This window comes from Cavia porcellus, unplaced genomic scaffold, assembly GCF_034190915.1.
Source record: "Cavia porcellus strain 051 isolate PalLab524CR breed Dunkin Hartley unplaced genomic scaffold, mCavPor4.1 scaffold_15, whole genome shotgun sequence".
NCBI lineage: Eukaryota > Metazoa > Chordata > Mammalia > Rodentia > Caviidae > Cavia > Cavia porcellus.
In genome coordinates, this window is record NW_026947498.1 from 44,267,018 (window position 1) to 44,287,238 (window position 20,221).

At 38.2% G+C, this 20,221-nt stretch overlaps 1 long non-coding RNA gene across 1 annotated transcript; it reads right to left on the reverse strand.

The window, feature by feature from the left end:
• Positions 1–2,524: 2,524 nt before the first annotated feature.
• On the reverse strand, positions 2,525–18,860 carry LOC106026087 (uncharacterized). The gene is made up of 3 exons (XR_001199724.3): positions 18,408–18,860; positions 5,771–5,821; positions 2,525–5,004 (listed from the first exon to the last, which is right to left on the reverse strand). It is a non-coding gene; the product is annotated as an uncharacterized LOC106026087 (long non-coding RNA).
• Between the last annotated feature and the right edge of the window lie 1,361 nt (positions 18,861–20,221).

Sequence of the window (20,221 nt, forward strand, 5' to 3'; positions counted from 1 at the left end):
TCGTGAATCAAGCGAATTTCTATGAATCAAGTAATTAAACAAAGGCTTTAAATTCTAGTAACGCACAATTAAATGACTCAATGTGGAATCAGAACTTACATTGTTTTTTAAAGATGTGTTTGCAATTTCTTCAGGAATCTGAAAGCTGGTCTTTTCAGGCGGATTAAAAAAAAATTAAAGCTGAAAGATGTGTGTCTATTTAATTATTTCAGGAGGAACTGATCCCGGGGCTTAGGATGGTGTTCCTGATCCATCTTTTTGCCTTGTAATGTTGGAGGGGTCTTCTTGGGAAGCTCCTGGAGATTCTCCATGAGTCCAGCCCCAACGCACTGCACCGCCTGTGCCGCAGGTATGTTACAGCGGATCCTACACAGCAACTGCCCTGGTGAGGAGTCAGGGAAAGCTGAGAGGTCAGGTCCACGTGGAGGTTCTGGACCGGTAGGATGTTTCTACTTCCGGAAACATTCTGTTACTGTAGATTTTCCTCAGGGTGGAATGGCAGCAATGTTTTCCCCTCAAGCTGTAGAGAGACTCTGAGATACTGTTACTAAATGTTAGTAACAAGGTATTGTTACTAACACTGTGGTAGTGTATTGTTATCTTCTCTACACTGAAGACACTCTGGTGCAGTTCACTAGACCAAAACAAAGCCAAACTGAAAAAGCAAGAAAACCCTTGTCATCCAGGAAAACACTGAATGTCCAGTTCTGCCAGTGATTTTTTTTTTAAATTTTATTTAAGGAGAAAAAAAAAAGCAGAGAAAGGGTACAAGTTATACAGATTTACAGAAAAAAATAAACAGTAGGAAATCACTAGTTAATGGATTATATATTGTCATCTTAGAAATAATTGTTCAAGTCACAAAATTAAAGCTTGTAAAGTGGACATTCCAACAGTGAGACTGCAAACAGTTCTGTTCAATGATCCAACAAAACTCAGTGATATCATTATCTATCTTATACATTTATATATACATGCAGTTATATCATTTAGAGCACTTTCTTTTCCTCTCTTTTGTACCATGACAATTACCCATTTTGGGTTTTGTTGCTCCCACAGTTCTTATTACTTTTTTGGAAGGGAGTAGAACCAAATGTGACATAACAGAACAGAGTCAATCAAATCAAAAGGGTGGACACAATAGATAATGTAAAAGCATAATACAAAGGGATCAACAATGGTTACCATAATGCCTCCCGCTATCTCTAATAGAATTGCCTATATCATCAGTTATAATAAAATTGAACAAAACAGTAAAGAACAAAACCGACAAAGCCAAAACATTGGAGACATTATAGGTCTTCAAAAGTAGATAATAGTCAATGAGAATGGGCGTTATAATGAATCTCACTATCTTCACAGCTGTTGCTTAAACTTTCGAACATGGTACTATCAAGCAAAACAGAATAGGGGGACATTAGTCAAAAACAAGATGGTGAGAGTAATACAGGGCTTTAAATCAAGATAATGGAAAGTCAAAGTGGGTTACTACATCCTGCTATTTTTTAATTATTTTTCCCTTAATTAAAAGGATAAAAATAAAAAAGTAAATAATGAAGTGGAGATTGAGATAAAAGAGGGTATAACAGCAAAACAGTGCAGATCAAAACATAACCATTTAAGCAAAATAGTGTTTCACCACAAGATAATCCTGACATAAAAGTAGTTACCATATTGTCTCTTTCCTTGAAATCTTTGAGTATAACTTCGTATACTGTAGCATCAAATATATCAAAACAATGTAAAACCATTTAAGAGAATGACAGCATTACAGGGTATTTAGAATCAACCAACAGAAAACGAACAATGGTTTCTGTATAATCTCCTTGTCTTTAAAAGTTTTTGCTTATACTATCATACATAATAAAATCCAATAAGATACAACCTGTTTAGACCAATGGAGACAGAAGAACAAAAGCTTGATGAGACTTCAAAACAAGATGATACTAAATCAGTATTACCTATTAAGACATCATTTTCTCCAAAATAGCTGTTCCTATCATTCAATCTTCTCTACATTTCTGTTGAGCTCTTTTTCTGTCATTGTCAGTTTGTCTTCTTCATTTTGTTTTCTGCTCCATTCATCGTGGCCTCTCTGCCACTATTTCTGGATTCTTTATATTTTTCTTTTTTAGAATATCCTGTAGTATTCTCTGTAGAGTTGAATTGGTGGTTGCATATTCCCCTAGTTCCACTTTATCCTGGAAACACCTTGCTTTTCCATCAATTTCCAGGGATAGTTGTGCAGGATATATCAATCTTGACTGGAGATTATTATCTTTCAAAGCTTGAATTATTTCCCCCCACACTCTTTCATGATTTGATGGTTTGTGCAGAGAAATCTGCTGTAATTCTGATGGGTGTTTCCCTTGTAAGTGATCTGTTTCTTGTCTCTGACAGCTTTTAATATTCTGTTCTTGTATTGAATTTCTGGAATTTTAATTATTATATGCCTGGGTGTTGCTCTGTTTGGGTTGTAGGTGGCTGGGGTCCTGTATGCTTCATACAACTGAGTTTCTTTACCTTTTGCTAAATTAGGAAAATTCTCCTGGATTATTTCTGTGAGTAGCTTTTGTAGTTCATTTGTTTGTGTCCCTACTTCTTCTTTTATGTTCTTAATTCTTAAGTTATGGATCCTCTTATCTTCTTGTCTTTGTATTATTGCTGTTTGTTTCTTTGTTACTTTTAAGAAGTTTTTCATTTCATTCTCCCATATTACTAATCTGCCCTCCAGTTCAGATAGTCTGTCCTTAGTTTCTTTCAAGCTGTTATGCCAGTTTTCTATAGAGTTCTTAGTTTCCTGGTAGTCTCTTTGAACCTGCTTCACGTATTCTATGCTTTCTCTATTTTCTGCATCAAACAATTCTCCCCTCTTTTTCTGATCTTCCATTCCACCATCTGTTTTTTCTTGGGTGGTGCTTAGCATTTCTCTAACTATTCTGCTTATTTCTAGCTTCAGGTCATTAATAACTTCATTCCTGAACTGATCTATGAGGCTCTCTAGATGGCGCTTTATGTCTATTAGTGCAGTGTCCGCTATTGCCTGTTTCTCAGGATTGGGGGCCGAAGGGCCTTTCTTGTTGTTGCTCCCTCTTCCCATATTCTTTGTTCCTTATATAAGCAAGCGTATATAGGAGGCCCAGCTTCCTTTCCTGTCAGCCACAGTCTGATTGAATTGCGCTGGCTAGGGGTTCCCGCCCACCGCAGCACATCAGGAAGTTGCAGATCAGGCAGCCTATGCGGGGCCGGCCCTCCAGGTCACCCTCAGGCTCTGGGATCTGGGTTGTGCTAGCCCAGTGGGTCTCAGCCAGCAGTGTCACCTAGGCTAGGCACTTCTCACCAATCCCGCTTGAGAGGGGGGGTATGTGGCTGAAGTCGCCTCAGCACCCTGCTCCCGCAAGTCTGCCCAGTCCCAGAATGTCCTCTGTTGGAGTCTCCCAAACCGTGGGAAGAGTGTCAGTTTCTCTCACTCACCTACTGCAACTCTGTTCGCCGATTCCCGTTCTCAGAGCGAGTCTCTCTCCCTGCCAAGCCGATGTAGACGCAGCTGGCGGCGCGGCGGGACACCCAAATCATGGCTTTCAATGGTGCGGGCTCCAGCTTCCACACTGAGGCTTTTCTGTTCCTGTTATAGCACCAGGATTGCACTCCAAGTTGGTTTCTCTCAGCCCAGTTCTTTCTTGGGTCACCAGGGCATATCTCTACCTGCTCATGACTCCTTACTCCGCACCATTCCTGAATTCCAAGCTGGTTCTTTCAGAGAGCCTCCATAGCTGCTGCTATCTGTCCACCATGTTCTCCCGGAAGTCCCAGTGATTAAAATGGTAAGCCTTTTAATTGTTACCAAGTATAAACATGCTCATTTGGCCTGTCAAATTCCCAGTGAGCATTAATAATGCTAAAGTCATTTGCTCATCTACATTTTTTAATGGACTTACTCATCTTGGTATTATTTTATTCTCGTGTACATTTTACACCCTAATTTTCTACATATGTGAAGTCAAAAGAAAAGTATTCCAGGTTTTGGCTTTTAAAACACCAACTAGCACTCTGTCTATTGTGTCCACTTACAAACATACATCTCTCTGTGCATGTAGAGTTTCAAGAGGAGTGCAGCTGTTCCGTAGTTCAAATGGAGTTTACATCTTAGCCTGATGCTGGTGTAACAAGTGGACTTTAGGATTTGACACACGTAGTTAACTTTAGTTCAGGGAACACCAACAAGACAAACTCAAATTTTATTTGGGGGACCTCATAACAAATGATTAATATCAGTTTGGCCTGGAATCAGATAATGTTAGCAGGCCCAGTAGGGAAGCAAACAGATTGCACAGAGAAAAAATGAAGACCAGGTAGGAAGGAGTCAGCAGCTGATACAGCTGTGCATTTAAGACCCTCTCTACTGAATTACCTTGGCCTTTATTCTGTTTTGCCTCATTAGGCTAAACAGCATGATTTTTCCCCCCAGCACAGCTGCACCTGAGGAGCCTGCGCAGGAGCATCCTGACTGTCTGCCTGCACTCTGGGGCTTACCTGAGGCTCTCTGTTCATGACTACCAGAAACTGAAAATTTTCATTTCTAACTTCATGATAAAACCCGAGAACGGTATCTGTTAACTTCTTCATCTTCTTTAAGTGGAACTCAGGTCCTTGTTCTTTGACACAAAGTATATTAGATAATTACAAAGGAAAAAAATACAGGTTTTTCAGGTAAAGAATCAAGATGATTGTGACACATCCGAGAGCGTTTTTCTTTCTGCATGTCTCTTCTACTTCATTTCATTTTTACTGCTTCCTTCATATTGTGCAACTTTCTTTTTGCGTGCACAGGGATCCTTTGCTGTGGCCCGACAGCACGCAGTGCTGTTGCATTTGGCTTGATATCCATCTTTTTCTATCACTGCAGTCTTGTCTTCTGTTCTCTGCTGTTTCCTAGCTGACCTCTCAGCCTGTCCTGTGGGTTACAGATTCTCAGTGAACAGCTCACACAAGTATAGATGTTCCCTACAAACAAATAGTAAGAACAGCAAAAGAATATAATGCAATAATGTGAAAATATATTTTAGTACCTAACATACCATTAATATCATCAAATATTGTTAGTTCTGCCCAGTCAAATGGCTACAATCATTTCAAGTAAACCTTGAAGTCACATTTCAAATTAAACCTTGTATGTTTCCTTGTGTCTCTGCACTATGTTGTCTTTATGTTTGCCTCTATTTTTCTCTATTTGCTTCAGTTATTTGTTATAAAAATACAGAAAAAGTACATTAATTCTTCAGTGTTATAGTTTAATAGGTAGTAAAGAATATGTTCTGGTGTCACTGGTTATCCCCAAAGTACTTCACAATTAGTCTGAAATTTTAGCTAAATTTCATAAAATTCAGATAATTTCCAACTATTTGAGAGATGCTCTGCTGTGCTCACAAAGAATATTGTCTTTGTTTATAGCTTAAATATTTATTTGGTGAAAAACTGTCCTATCTCACAAAGTTATTTATCCTTCAGAAAAGAGAATCCTTTTATCTGTCCTTAGCATGTCTGAACCCATTCAATGACAACTTGGTTTCCATCTATGAGTATTACAACATATGTCTTTTCTAAATAGGATATATGTGTAACTTTACTTCTTGAATGCCATTTTTATGCCTTGACTTCCTTGAATTCTAGTATAACTTCCTTGAATTCCTAGTATAACTAAGTATATTTTTCCATAATTTTCTTTAACACCCTTATTGCCTATACTATGAAAAAAGTACATGATACTTACACTCACAAAAATATGTGTAGCAATTTTGATTATTGATTCAACCTGGTATTCCTGGATGGAGACAAAGTTAGAGAATGTAAGGACAAACATTAAAGAATGAATTTTTTAAAACTATTTGCTTTTTCCCTCCTCGGATTTCAGGATGTATTTGAGGAGGGAATGAAGATTTCATCTACCAGACATCATCCACACATCTCCCAGAAGGCAATAAGTGGAAAAAAAGGGCACACGAATGCTTTGTCTATGACTTCCATTCTACCATGTGATTAAAATGTCACCACCAACTGAAAAAAGAATGAGGAGAAGCCAGTAGGAGCCAATACTTACAATAATTTGAACCAGGTATGTCAATCCAGCAAAATTCACTAACAGCAAATGTTCCGTGGGTCTTTCTTGCTCCCCAAAACCTTGCAGTGCGTCGACTAGAGAAATTTAGCAGCTTATATGGATAACTCAGCACTTCTACATCCTAGAGTGTAGAGGACATGCCCTTAGGGCTCTAGGATATTGTTTGTGTCAATTTGAAAAGTTTAGAAGTTTAAGGGACTCAGCAGGGGGTCAGGGTCCTCACTTGGGAAAAGTTCTGAGACTGTGCCAGAGAGGGGCAGAGGGTGTGAGTGTTAGACCAGCAGAAGGTGGAGAGCTTGCGTACAATATAAGAGAGGAAAAGAGGTTTGTTCTCCCCTTTTTGCTGTTGTTGCTTTGTTGTCTTCTGCAGCCTTGAACTGTTGCCCCCAGTCAGGCTACCTGCCTTGGAACCAGCTGATTATGGACTGAAACAAACTACACAGTCTAAAAACCGTGAGCTAAATAACACTTTCTTTAACGTGGTCATTGGGCATTTTGTCTAAGGAACAAGAGAAAAGTAATTAAAAGTAACACTCCATACCAAAAGCTGTTACCTGATTTCTTTTAGGATAATTGTTGCAGCCCAGGAAGCAGGGTAAATACTTTGGCAGTGCATAACATCTAAACTGAATTTGGATCAGGTCACTATTGAACAGTATTTCTTATTATTGGTACTATCATTACCAGGTAATTAAATCTTATGCTGGGATACATATATCTCATTAATATTGAAAATATATTTAATGATTATTATAATGTTATAAGAGAAAATAAACAGCAGTTATAAAGAAAAAGAAATAAGGGGAAAAGTTAGTGTTCTTAATATTTCTCAAAAAGACCAGAAACAAGATAAATATGCTCATTGTCCTGTGGACTACACTGAAAGTCATTTTTGAAAGAAAAAGGCCAACTGTCATATACCTGCTATGTTTCTCTAGACATTCTCTACTCCCTTCTTACTGATGTCTTCTTTACATTTAATTCATTCTCTCAGCTACTCCAAAAGCTTAGTAAATTTTTATATTGTTATATATTCAGTCCTTTCTCCACCCATATTCTAAAAATCTTTTCTGCCTTTCTTTTATTCACAATTATCTGCTTATATCTCCTTATATGTCTTTATCTTTATATGTCAGATATCTCACAGCTTATCTGTGTGGTGGCCTATGCTTGAAGATGATACTGGTCTTAATGTTAAGGCCTTTATATCAGAGACTCTACTCGATATCATATTCCTAGTGGAACTGGGTAATGTATCATAATAATTAATATTATTCATTTAAATTCTACATTGGTTTTCAAACAGCAGCATACAAATTTCTCTATGAATGTCATATAGAACCTTTAAAATTACTTTCTCTTGTTTTGAGGATAGGAGATAATTTCATACTTAGAACTATATTACATTCTTATACTCCCATAGATGTTCAGTCATTAGGACAGATTCTATCTTCCTTGACAGTTATAAGCATGATCATATACCTTGCAACTGTAAGGGAAAACAAATACCTAGCACCTTGGGCCAGATCTCAAAAGGAAAGACAAAACAAATGCAGTCACACCCTAAAGATAAACACCAGGGATTGATATTCTGCATGGATACACATCACCTTGAGGAAGCCAGAAGGGGCCACTAATTCAGCTGCTACAAGCAAAGGCCCTCATCCTTAAGTTAATCAATGCTACCTGAGCAATTAGACTCATAATCTTACTGGTTGACCATAATTCTGTCCCACCTCTTGCTCATCTTGTGTGCCCACTTTTCCCAGGTTGGACCTGCCTCATCTTGTGGCTTTCTTGGGCAATCCACGTGGGACCCTTTCTGTGTATCTCTCAGACAGAAATTTTCTTTCTCTGCTCTTAACGTCTGTTGTTTCAAAAATTCAATCTTCAATTTTAGAGAACACAACACATATGGACATCTAGTTTCTTTGCCCTATATCAAATTATGCATTTCAGAGGGATTGCCTCTCCATCCTTCAAGTGAAACACTCTTGTAAAATCACCAAGGATTTTTAAAAAATATTTACATCTCATACAGAAATTACAATTACAAATTTTCTAAAGTGTGGAGGAGAAAGAAGACCAGGAAGCAGGAAACTGGCCTATTTAGTGTGTAGCTAAGCCAAAAGAAATACTAAATTGGAATTCTAACTTTATTCTTAATTTCTACACAAATTTCTCTTCACTTTTTACACTTTCTCAGTGAATATGTGATGAGTTCAACATTTTCTCATTGAGCTGCTTTATTTTTATTGTTTCACCCTAGCAACGATCACCACTTAAAATGTGATAATGATACAGGAAAAGTATAACACCAAACCTGCTCGTGTTCAGATGTGCCAAGTTTGAAAATGAATTCTAGAAGACAAAGCAGGTGAAGCGTAGGAAAGATTTATTAAGACGTAGTCTCTGAAAGACAAGAGGAGTCTCAGAAATGGATTGTCACTGAAGGCTCTGTGAAATACAACTTGTCCAGCATGTGGATACAACATGGTTCAAACTATAATCAATCAACAAGAATATAAATATAACCACTTAGCTCTTATTGATCCAATAGGAAGCAGAGTGCCAGGCTATGGGACTGACATCACTAGCCTTGGTTATCTATGACTTCTCAAACAAGAACATTTTGAGAATGGATAAGTCCAGCTGTTCGGGTCACCCATTGGGTGTCCAATACATATCTAGTTTTAATGGACTGGATGATACCAATTACAATGTAATCTTAAGTCCCATTCACTCTTTAGGGATGTATGTAAATCTGTACATTGTATTTTAATCTTGAGGCCTTGCCTTCTTCAGATGCACCTTCATGTTAGGGACCAAAAATCACAATGGCTAGTGTTGCACACTTCCATAAGAGATTAACAGAGGCTTGAAATTTTGTGTATCACACTTTTGAGATTTTCCATTATCCCTATAGGGGCAACTCATCCTCTCCCATGTACTAAGATTAAGTTTAAAACTATGAAGAGTAAAGTATCTCCAGGGCAAGATTCTCATTAGTATAAAACCACGGCTACCTGCTAAATTACTGTCATCCGATCATCCCCTCCCCCATCAATAAATGCTGAGGTCAAGTTTCCTTGTGGCTGCTGTGTAGCCTTGTGAACAACTGGTCATCCTGGATCCCCTTGTACCACCACTTTGTCTCTCTCTCTCTCTTTCTTTTTTTTTCTTTCTCACTTCTTTCATTTCTTTCTTTCTCTTTTTCTTTTTCTTTCTTTCTTCTGTGCACGGTAGCACCTGACAGGAGATTGGCTCTCACTGTAGGAGTCTCTGATAAGTCCAGTCTGTTTTGATATTTCTCATTTTCACATTGACTTCCTCCTGGGCCTGTTCCTTTCTTACTACCTATTAATTTTTACCTAATTTAATTACCTATAATATTAAGACTGCTTTGTGCCAGTAACCTATTGTAGAATACAGTATAACTGGTAAAAAAAAAAATCTCAGGAGCACATAATGCTAGGATTATATTACCCCTGCACCTTAAGTTATTTGAGAATTAGAAGTTTTTCAGACTTTCACTTGATTTGAGTGGCAGCCAACCACATTTCACTTTTCTTTCTTATACATTAGTCTACTCTGGGCATGTTTGCACAGAAATCAAAGTATGGCAGAGACCTAAGAACAAAGCAGTCAAGAAAAACATACAAGGTTTCTGGAGGCTTGCTCTATGAAATAATATGCCACTACCTTTCCGAAAGCATGTTATATCACACATGGAGGGATACACTGCTTTTATTGCAGGGAAGGCCCAAGATTACCAGAACACTTGGAAGTGGTCGATTCCGATGCCAGTCACGCAGCACACGTGCACTCCCACTGCTTGTTGTTTTCTCACTCAAAGTGTAAGCTGCGTGTAGTCAAACTTACTCTCTTTTGTTTATTTCTTATCCCCCAGTGTCAAACACTGTCATACACACAGAAGGAAACTCAGTGTTTATTTTTTCATGCCTAAAACTCATAATCTGAGCAACTACTTCAAAGATAACAATATGTGATATACTAACCATTGCTAATGTCCTATTATGCTAGTCTGAAATTCTGTATTATCATTTTTGTTCTTTTTTTATGTTTTAGTAAATGAATAAATCACATGATTGCATATCAATTTTCCTAGCACTGTTGTAAAATTTAGCTACTTTTGAAAGTTTTGCTACCAAGTCTTCATTAAATTTGTCGCTCATTTAAAATGTATTGATTATCTATTCTGAAAACAAATCTGGAATCAACACGGTGGCTATAATCGTGGGTCATGCAAACACAGTCCTTATCCTCATAGACCTTAAAACTTACATCCAGTGACTGCTTTTAGTGAATTAAACACAAAAACTTTTTCACTGGAAATATATTGCAATGATTAAGGATAAGGCTCTTATTTACTTATAATGACTTACCTAAATTGAATCTAGGAAACTAGATGTTGGTACCGGACTTGCCAAGCCACAACTATTAACACAACTTATTAACTCCTTTCTCTCTCTGTCTCTCTCTCTCTGTCTCTCTCTCTCTCTCTCTCTCTCTCTCTCTCTCTCTCACTCTTCCTCCTCTCTTTTTTCCACATACACTAAATACATTAAGTTTCATTTCATAAAAAGTTTTATTCATTCAATAAATATGAGTAGAGCAACATTATGTGTGAATTTCCTTATTTTTTTCTAATGACAGAATAATAAATCTGAGTTTGCTTATGACTTCAACAATGCTACTCACAAGAATGATGTCTTGAACAGAGATTTGGACTAGACACAGAGAAAAGGCAGCAAGAATGTAGACTTGTTGAAAACAGAAAGCAGAAAACAAAATTCAATTTATAGGGCAAGAATACACTGGTGAAGAAGGCTCACAGCGGCCCAAAGGATAAAAAGAAAGGCTCAATTATTATCAAAATGCCTTGGAAAACTCCTATCCCATGTAAATAAGAAATTGGGACAATTGCCCTATAAAAACTCTCTAGACCTCATTCACCCAAAGTTGTTATACAGATTTAATCCAATGCCAATCATAATACCACTTGCATACCTTACAGATCTAGAGAAATCATCCCTAAAATTTATCTGGAACCTGAAGAGGTCTAGAATAGCAAAGGCAGTTCTGAGTAACAAAGGTAAGGCAGAATTCATCACAATCTCCCACTTGAATGTATATTATAAAGCTACTGTGATAAAATCAGCATTGTACTTGAGTAAAAACAGACCTGGAGATCAATGAAATAGATTCAAAGATATAGCCACAACTAGAAAAACATCCAACCACCTCATCTTTGACAAAGGGGCCAAACATGTACACTGAAAGACAGACAGTCTCTTTAATAAGTGGTGCTAGAAAAACTGACTCTCTGTATGCCAAAAACTAAAACCAGATCCATGTCTATCACCATGCACTAAACGAAAGTCAAAAGAAATCAAAGATCTAAATATTGGAACAGAAACACTAAATCATTTTGAAGACACAGTGGGTAGAAATCTGTGTGACATAGGAGTAGGCAGAGAGTTCATGAACAAAAATCAAACTGCATGAGAAGTACTTGCAGGAATCAACAACTGAGATTTCACCTAATTAAAAAGTTTTTGCATGTCAAAGAAAATCTCCAACAGAATGAAAGGAAAACCCTACAAATTGGGAAAATATCTTAGCCAACTGCACCTCAGACAAAGGAATACTATCTAGAATATATAAAGAATTTAAAAAATCAGGCCCCCCACATTCAAAGACCCCAACCCAAAAATGGGTATTTGAGATGACTATACACATCTCAGCTGAAGAAATACAAATGGCAAGTAAATACATGAAAAAAAGTTCAACATCAATATCATTCAGGAAATGCAAATGAGAACAACACTGAGATTCCATCTCACCCCAGAAAGAATGGCCAAGATCAAGAAACCAACCAATTACAAATGCGGGAGGCACTGTGAGGAAAAAGGAACCCTTCTCCACTGTTGGTGGGAGTGTAAGCTGGTGCAATCATTGTGGAAATCAGTGGAGAGACTCCTCATGAAGCTAGAATTGGAGATTTCATTTGAGCCAGCTATCCTGCTTCTGGGCATTTTCCCAGAAGAACTGAAAACATCATACCACAGTGATATATGTGCACCCATGTTTTTAGCAGCACAATTTATAATAGCCAAATCTTGGAAACAACCTAAGTGGCCATCAATCAAGGAATGAATAAAAAAGACGTGTATTTTTATACAATGGAATACCCTTCAGCTATAAAAAAATCACATTGAGACTTTTATAAGTAAGATGATGTAATGAGACCTTACTAATAAATAAAATACATCAAACTCACATGTGTAAATATTGTCTCTCTGGTGTAAGAAACTGAAAATGTATATATGATCCAAAACTGTGTAAGGTCAGGAACTAACTGCTCAAAGAGGAAAAGTAACTAGGATAGGGGAAAGGAGGAAAAAAAGAAAGTAAAATGAAAAAAAAAAAACAGAAATTCATTCATATATGTATATATATGTATATATATGCATATATGTATGTATGCATATATACACATATATATACATAACATAACTAAAATGAATATACTATTAATAGTATTGGTTATTGGAAAAGAACAGTTAATACTTACACGATTAGATCATTTTTACATGTCTATAACTGTTAATCTAAGCCACCCTTTGAAGGTAACAATATGCAATATTACAACCTTTGTCAAATTCTTATCATCCTGTTTTGGAAACCTATACTGTTATTGTATTGAGTTTGTTATTGTTTGCCTTTTTGCTTTTTTTCTTTTCTGTGACTTTTTTCTCTCAAAAAAACTCTCTTGGCCTCTCACCACATGCAAATTGTCCTATCAAAAAGTTATCTTGTCCTTTTTTCAAATATAAATGAATGATCAAGAACAACATCATTTGATTAGTATGGCCATTTGTAAATGAAGATTTGAGACGATCACTTGCTAATTGCTCCCCCGAACAGTGCTCCAGATGCATAAGCCTAGAGGCATTTTATTTTATTTTATTTTTGGTACCAGGAACCAATCAGGACCTTGCATTTGCCAGGCAGACACTGTATAGATGAGATGTATCCCTGGCCTCCTGGAGTCATTTTGGGTGCAGTGTTTTGCACACATCTTCTTTTTAAAAGAAACACACATTTCCTAATGATAACTGCACTTTTCCACGAGATGTGGCACACACCACAGAGTTGGTTGTCCAGTTTAATGCAACCTTAATCTCCTGCCACAATTTGAATCTAAAATGCCTCTTAAAGATTAAGTTTTTTCAAAGTTTAATCCCTAATTAGGAGTGTTAAAAGCCAGTGTATATGTGGATCATAAACACTCCAATTTCATCAAGTAGATTAATCCATTGAGGAGTTAATTAGCTGAGTGATCTTATTAGGAATTATAGTAATTAATAATTAGTTAAAGCAGTGACTGGGGTCACCGGCTTTGAAGGGTGTATTTGGTCTCTACCTCATTCCTGTCTGGATCTTGCTGTCTCTTCTTCCTGGCTGTCATAAGAGAAGCAGGTTTCCTCTACCATGACCTAATGCCACGATATTCCTGCAAATGTCCTAATGCAATGGAACCATCTGACTGAAACCTCTGCCATGAGACAAAAATGTCTTTCCATTTCAACTAATTTTTTTTAGTATTTGGGCAAGGCAACAAAATCTGACACAACCCACCTTCAGAAAACACAGATAATCACTGAACCTGTGATATAGTGATTTGAATAAGAATTAAGAAATCTAAAGGAAGTAATATATGCATATATTTTTATAGTTTCTCAATGACTAATTAAAAAAAACACTAGCAATGAAAGTTTTCTGATGGTCCTGTATTATAAGTTTGTCTATCATTTTTATTTAAGGCAAATCAAAAAACCTGAAACACCTTTGCAGTCAACAAACTACTGACCAAATGAAATTTTCTTTCTTTTCTTATTTTATTTTTTAATTCATTGTCAGATAATTCTTGCTTCTGAGCTCCTAGTGGCTTTTCAGTCATAATATACATAATATTCTGACAATAATACTGTCATTTCAACATCCACTGTTTAATTTTCACTTTTTTATAATCAAGGATTATAAAACAATGAAGAATTCTTTTACTATGTAAACTTCTTAAACATTGTTTTATACATATGAAAGCAGCTATCTAAATATACTTTTTAATATATATGAATGGAAAAAACAAACAGCCATATAGCAAAGAAATAGTACTCTGAAAACACATTCTAAACATTGTAATTAATTAAAAGACTATTTAAACTAATTACTTAAAATTTTAAATTGTTCAGATTTGTAGGAACTGCACAAATGATTTTATCATTACAAGTTCACAAAAATTTTTTTTATTCTTTTAGGGAGAGAAACTTTTAAATGATCTGTCATAATACCTCTTAAAAATGTGGCATTAAAATTGCAAAACACTAGTGAACAATTATGACAATCTCTAGTTTCGTACTAGTGGAAAAATCTATTTTTGATGCAAGTTTCTAATGCCATCCTTTGTCATGATACTGGTGTGTGACAATGGAGAATACTCTGTATTTAGTCATTCCCTGGGATAAATCTTGCTAGGCTACACCAATAATTATTTCTAGTATTAGAGTCTCCACAAAATTAGATACAAAAATTCTTTATTATAAAAAACCCCATAACTGTAGTCAGATAAATGTGGTCTTCAAAACACAATATGTTCTTATTTCACTTGTCATGAACTGTCAAAAAACTCTGGTGGGAGAAGGGCTTGATAAAAATATTGATACAGCTGGTTGTGTAGATACAGCATGTGGCCATGACCTAGAAAGAGTACAGCAGTAATTCCCAATGGTGTAATTTGTATTTGTGAATGTTACTGACTAGCCATATACATTGCTCTGTGCATTTTATATTTTTGGCATTGCTATGAATCCCCAAAGTAAAACCTTCCTATATGCGGCCTATTCATCTTTGTATGTGCAGAGCATGAGTAAATGGGTTTATAGTGTTGGAAACAATTTTATGGAGAGTTTTATATGTGGAAGTCTTCACATCATGCAGGTTATCCAAAGGAATCCTATTAACACCCCTATATCATGAAGTCACCAACAAATGATAAGTCAAATGAAGAAAAACTGGAAGTAGAGCCACTCCATATTTCCTGAAAATCACCTTATGTTTGCATATATTTATTTTCACAAATAACAAATGTCAAGAATAGTAAATTGAAGTGTGGGTCACTTCAGAAACATGTAGTGTGCTAGAGTGAATTATTCTCAAAGTAAATACAATTGTAGTTTTCAAATTTATAAAGGGAATTTTAAAGAGAAATCTCAGTTTTGTAACTGCTGTAAGATTCCAATTAAAATATACAGAGCCCATCCCTAAAATCTATAAATACTTTCAGAAAAGAAAAATAATATGATGTTTTTTCTTTTTTCTTTTCTTTATTTTACAGATAATTTCTTTAATGTGCCAGTGAAGATGGTTACATTCCAGAATGCAGGGCCAGTTAAAAGGCTCATTGACATACATTTTTTTTCCTAGTTAATTCCTAGTTTTCAAAGGATGAGATTGTGTGTATTTATTTTCCTTAAATACAACTGGTGTGAAAACAGCCCGCAAGAAATACTATCTTCACGAAAGGTACCATTTTACAGCAAATATATGGATTTGGAAAGTATCTAAAGGAGGGATGGAAACATAATAAAAGTTGAATAGTAATTATACTAACTACCAGATAATGTAACTTTCCTCAGCCATTTAAAAGCTTGTTAAGTTTTTTTTTTTTTTTTTTTTCTGACAAGAGGATTTATTATGTTGCCAAGCCTGGTAATAAACTTGGGGGTTCCAGTGTTTCTCCTGCCTCAGCCTCCAGGAGTCCTGGCACTAGAGGTTCATACTTGCCCAGCTTTGCAAAGTTTTCTCAGAACACACAAACTCCTAACCATTCATATTACCACCTTCCCCGCCTCACCAAAGAGGAAACAATGATTTGCGAAGGCCATATAAAGACTGTCTTCCAAATATAGTTGGATAGAATCAAAACCAAAAAAAAAAAAAAAAACCCTTTTTCAGTTTTCATTACTTACGAATTTCAGTCTAAAACTTTCTTATTCTACATGTCAGCTTAATATTTCAAAGTTGCTTTTCCCAAAAGAAAAAGGAAAAATCTTACTGGGATTTTCTAAAACTCCCGTCACTTTTCAAGAAAGATTACCACCAGCCAACTATTTGATCCTAGTAACTTTCCAAATGTCATATTTTATACTTTCTCTTTATACATAAAGAAATATAGTGGGATGTGGTATTTAAATCCAAAATCCTATTTTCATCAATATTTGAGAATAGAAGACCTGACCTGATTTGCTGCTTCAGCAACTCTGAACTAATTCTAGCAGTGAACACTGCAGGCCATCCTTTAGGTTTTAAAGAAAACACCAGAGTAAGTTTATTTGCCAGTTTTCATTTCCAGCCATTTCTTTAAAGCTCAGTTTCTGAAGAACCAAAAGAAAAATAACTTGATAAAGTAGATTTTAAATAATTAAAGCAGATATTTTTTAACCTACCATTGATACTTGAAACCTGAAATCATGAAAAAATTGTTATTAAAATAGGACAGGAAGCCAGGTATAGTGGTCCACTCTGGGAGGCTGAGGCAGGTGAACTTTATTCAAACCCAGCCTGGGAAACTTGGCAAGACCTAGTCCCAGTAATTAAAAAAATACAAAAAAGCTGGGGCTCGGTGTGAAGTTCCTGGGTTCAAGTCTCAGTATCATGGGGGAGAGGACTTACACCCTTACACATACACACACACACACCCTTACACACACACCCTTACACAGACACACACACACATGCTACTAGCATTCTGTTTTCAAAATATAAGATTAAAACTTTCTAAACTATCATTCAGTGGACTTTTTGCTAGTTCTTCTTTTCTTTTTTTTTAATTCAACAGATCTAAAATACAGTAAAATTTTTGTCCTTAAAATTTATTCTGATAAGTTAGTCTTTGTCTTTAAAAAGAAATAATCTCGGGATTTTCGGTATGGTATGCTTTGCTTGAAGAATTTTTCTAAAAATTTCTCCTTCAGGACATAAGCAAAATTGTAACTTGGCCCAGGGTACCAGGATTACTTAAATCTGCTGTCCCAACCCGCCCAAACCCTCCAGGAGTGGCTGGGTTGAGGTGCACAGGGTGGGCCACTTCCTTCAGATAATGCTAGGTCTAATCACAATAAGGTGTTAATCCTGATCCAAAATTGACAGCTTCAAGGCAAAATGCCTCTAACAAAACCTGTACCTACCTTCACTAGAGAATTAAAACACATTAAAAAAAAAACAAAACTCCTAACGATATTTTTTGCCCTTATGTACACAAAATCCTTTAAACAAACAAAAGTATCACAATCTGGCAGTGAAAAATTATAAAAGGTGAAAACTATTGATTCACCCAGATAAACAAAGTGTGTATGTAAAAAGGTTAACTGACTTCTCATTGTGACATAACACAGGCATCTTAAGCAATCCCTAGCGTGCAGAGACATGATAACAAATAGTTTAGGGGCAGGGACCATGGCCTCCTCTAAGCTACTGATCTACCAGAAAACAGCCTGAAACAGGAAAGAGCACACATATGCCACTTGGAATGTATGATGCAAACCCCAGTCTTGAAAAAAAAGAATAGGAAACAGCTCTTCTGGCTGTGCTGGAGAGAAAGCACAGGAGAAACATTTAGCTGGCCTTCCCTGACCCTATATTCATGAGCAGCTGGAGTTTTTAAAGACAACAACTGGGGGGGGGAGTGTTTGTTCTTTGGGTGTGAATAATAACACCAGCTTTATACAGGGAACCTGCCTTATTTACAAATAGGAGCTGCCACATACAGTAAATTTACATCCTAACTGCACATGTGGTTTTATCATATGTGCGCTGCAGGGACCTTCTAAATTACCACCAGTTCCCTCATTTCTTTTGTCCTTTTGGTCCCATCCCAGTGGCTACTCCCCAGTCCTGACCAAATTCTGGGTTTCAGCAATGATTATCATTTAGCTTGAGCACATCATAATGAAAACCAACATACAGCACATTAAAGGAAAATGCAAAGTCCAAGTCAGTTTAAAAAAAAAAAAATCAGCCATTCAACGTAGAACATTTATTTTAGTGACATACAAGATGAGAATTTCCAGTATCACTTTAACCCGACTTTTAAAAAAATAAGTCTCAGATTCTTTATCCAATATTGTACACTGCTGCAAAATTTAAAGCATAAAAAAGAGAGAGAGAGAGAGAGACAGAAAAAGAAAGTGTCTCTTCCTGTTACCTGCCAAAGAAATGGATATGACAATTCCAGGTCCTATGTACCATCTCCAAGATAACCACCCTGAAATGTTCGGTAGGCCCCAAGGGTCCCGGTCCAGGGATCAGTCCTGGGTCTCCACCAGGTTCGGATCCCTAGCGCCGCAGCTCTGTGACCAAGACATTGTGTGCCTCCAGGCCCGCTGCAATCCTCGCCCCAGGCACTGCGGCAGGCAGGTTCTCCCCATGCCCCCAGGACTCTCCAAGCCCAGCTGGCTTTCTTCCACTGCTCAGAGAGGCCAGCCGCCCTAGCAGCTCCCAGGTTCCAGGACCCGGAGAGGGATGCTCTTCCAGATCCAATAACCCAAGTTTCTTCCCACCGACCCGGCAGCCTGCTCCAAGTTTGCTGCGCCGGTGAGCTCGCACCCCGCCCGTGGAGGGGTGGCTGGCGGGCGGGGCGGGGAGGGGGAAGGACACTGGAGCCTGGCTGGGGGGGGAGCGGAAGCCTGGGGAGGGGGGACGCGGGAGCCTGGCGGGGGCGGGGGAAGGACGCGGGAGCCTGGCTGGGGGGTGGGGGGCGGGAGCGCGCAGCCTCGGCGCTGCCTTTCTCTCCTTGCAACGCTGCCGCCCGCGGAGAGCACCGAGGTTCCCGGAGCTTTGGAGGGAGTCGCGGACGGGCGCGGGCGGAGGCTGGGGGACCACACGGTGAGCCCCTGCCCGCGCCCTCCACGCGCCCTGGGTTCCGCGGGATGTTCCCACACCCCGCACGTTCAGCCTCGGACCCGGGGTCCCCTCCCCCTCGCCTCCCTCCGCCCCCCACCCCCGGCTGCGAGGCGCCCCGCCGCCGCCCTTTCCCGAGCCCACAGACACCCCAGCTGCACCCCGGGCCATTCCCTGCGCGCCCCCACCCTGCAAAGCCCTCCGGAGCAAAACTCGGAGGTGGACGGGTGAGGGGGGGCGTGAGCCGAGGCCAGGCGGAAGGGTGAGGGAGAGGGGACTGACTTTGCCACAAGAAATAAAGGCCGGCTCCCCGCTGCCGGGAGCCCCGCGAGCGCGGTGATGTCAGCGCTGCGCTGCGGCCACTGCGCGGGGGACCGGGACAGGCTCAGGGAAGGGCACGGGCGCGCGTGCAGCGCAGCTCAGCGGGCGCTGCTCTCCGGCTCGGCTTGGCCGGCTCTGCGCGGCTCCACTCCCAGCTCCCCTCTCAGTATGATGCTTTTTCAAAGCGTTATCCTGGTATGGGGAACCCTAAAACATGTCGCAGAAAACCCATTACACTTCTGGCCTTTAGAGAAGAAATTTAAAACATATGTTTAGCAATCTCAATGATGAAGGTCACTCAACTGAAGTTTGCCATGCTAAAAAATGTCTGGAAGGTAGGGACCACCACTTTAAATACCTCTTAATTTTAGAGGTAAAGGGTAACTTGTATTAATCTCATTGTGTCTCAATAGTTTTACATTAAAATATTTATACAAGCTTTTTGTCTTTGTGTATGTATCTTTTTATTTTTTTGGCAGGCTCTGTATTTACTAGTTACTATTATAAAGAAAATATATAAAAGAATAGAAAGTACTAGGGCAGAAAAATTAAATTCTATGAGCATTTTCCCCATGAATAAAACCAAATGTGAATAATGTGCTAAAGGAAGTCAAAACATTGAGAAAAAAAAAATCTTAGTCACTGCAAAGTTTACTATCTCCTTAAGGGTCACATAAGGAACTAAAACTCAGAGGTGTTTCATTCTTTTCTATCAAAAACAGATGAACATCCTCCAAAAACAAATGGGCATCCTTCCAAGAATTCCTATTTGGAACATGAGTTTCTAAGATGTTTAAA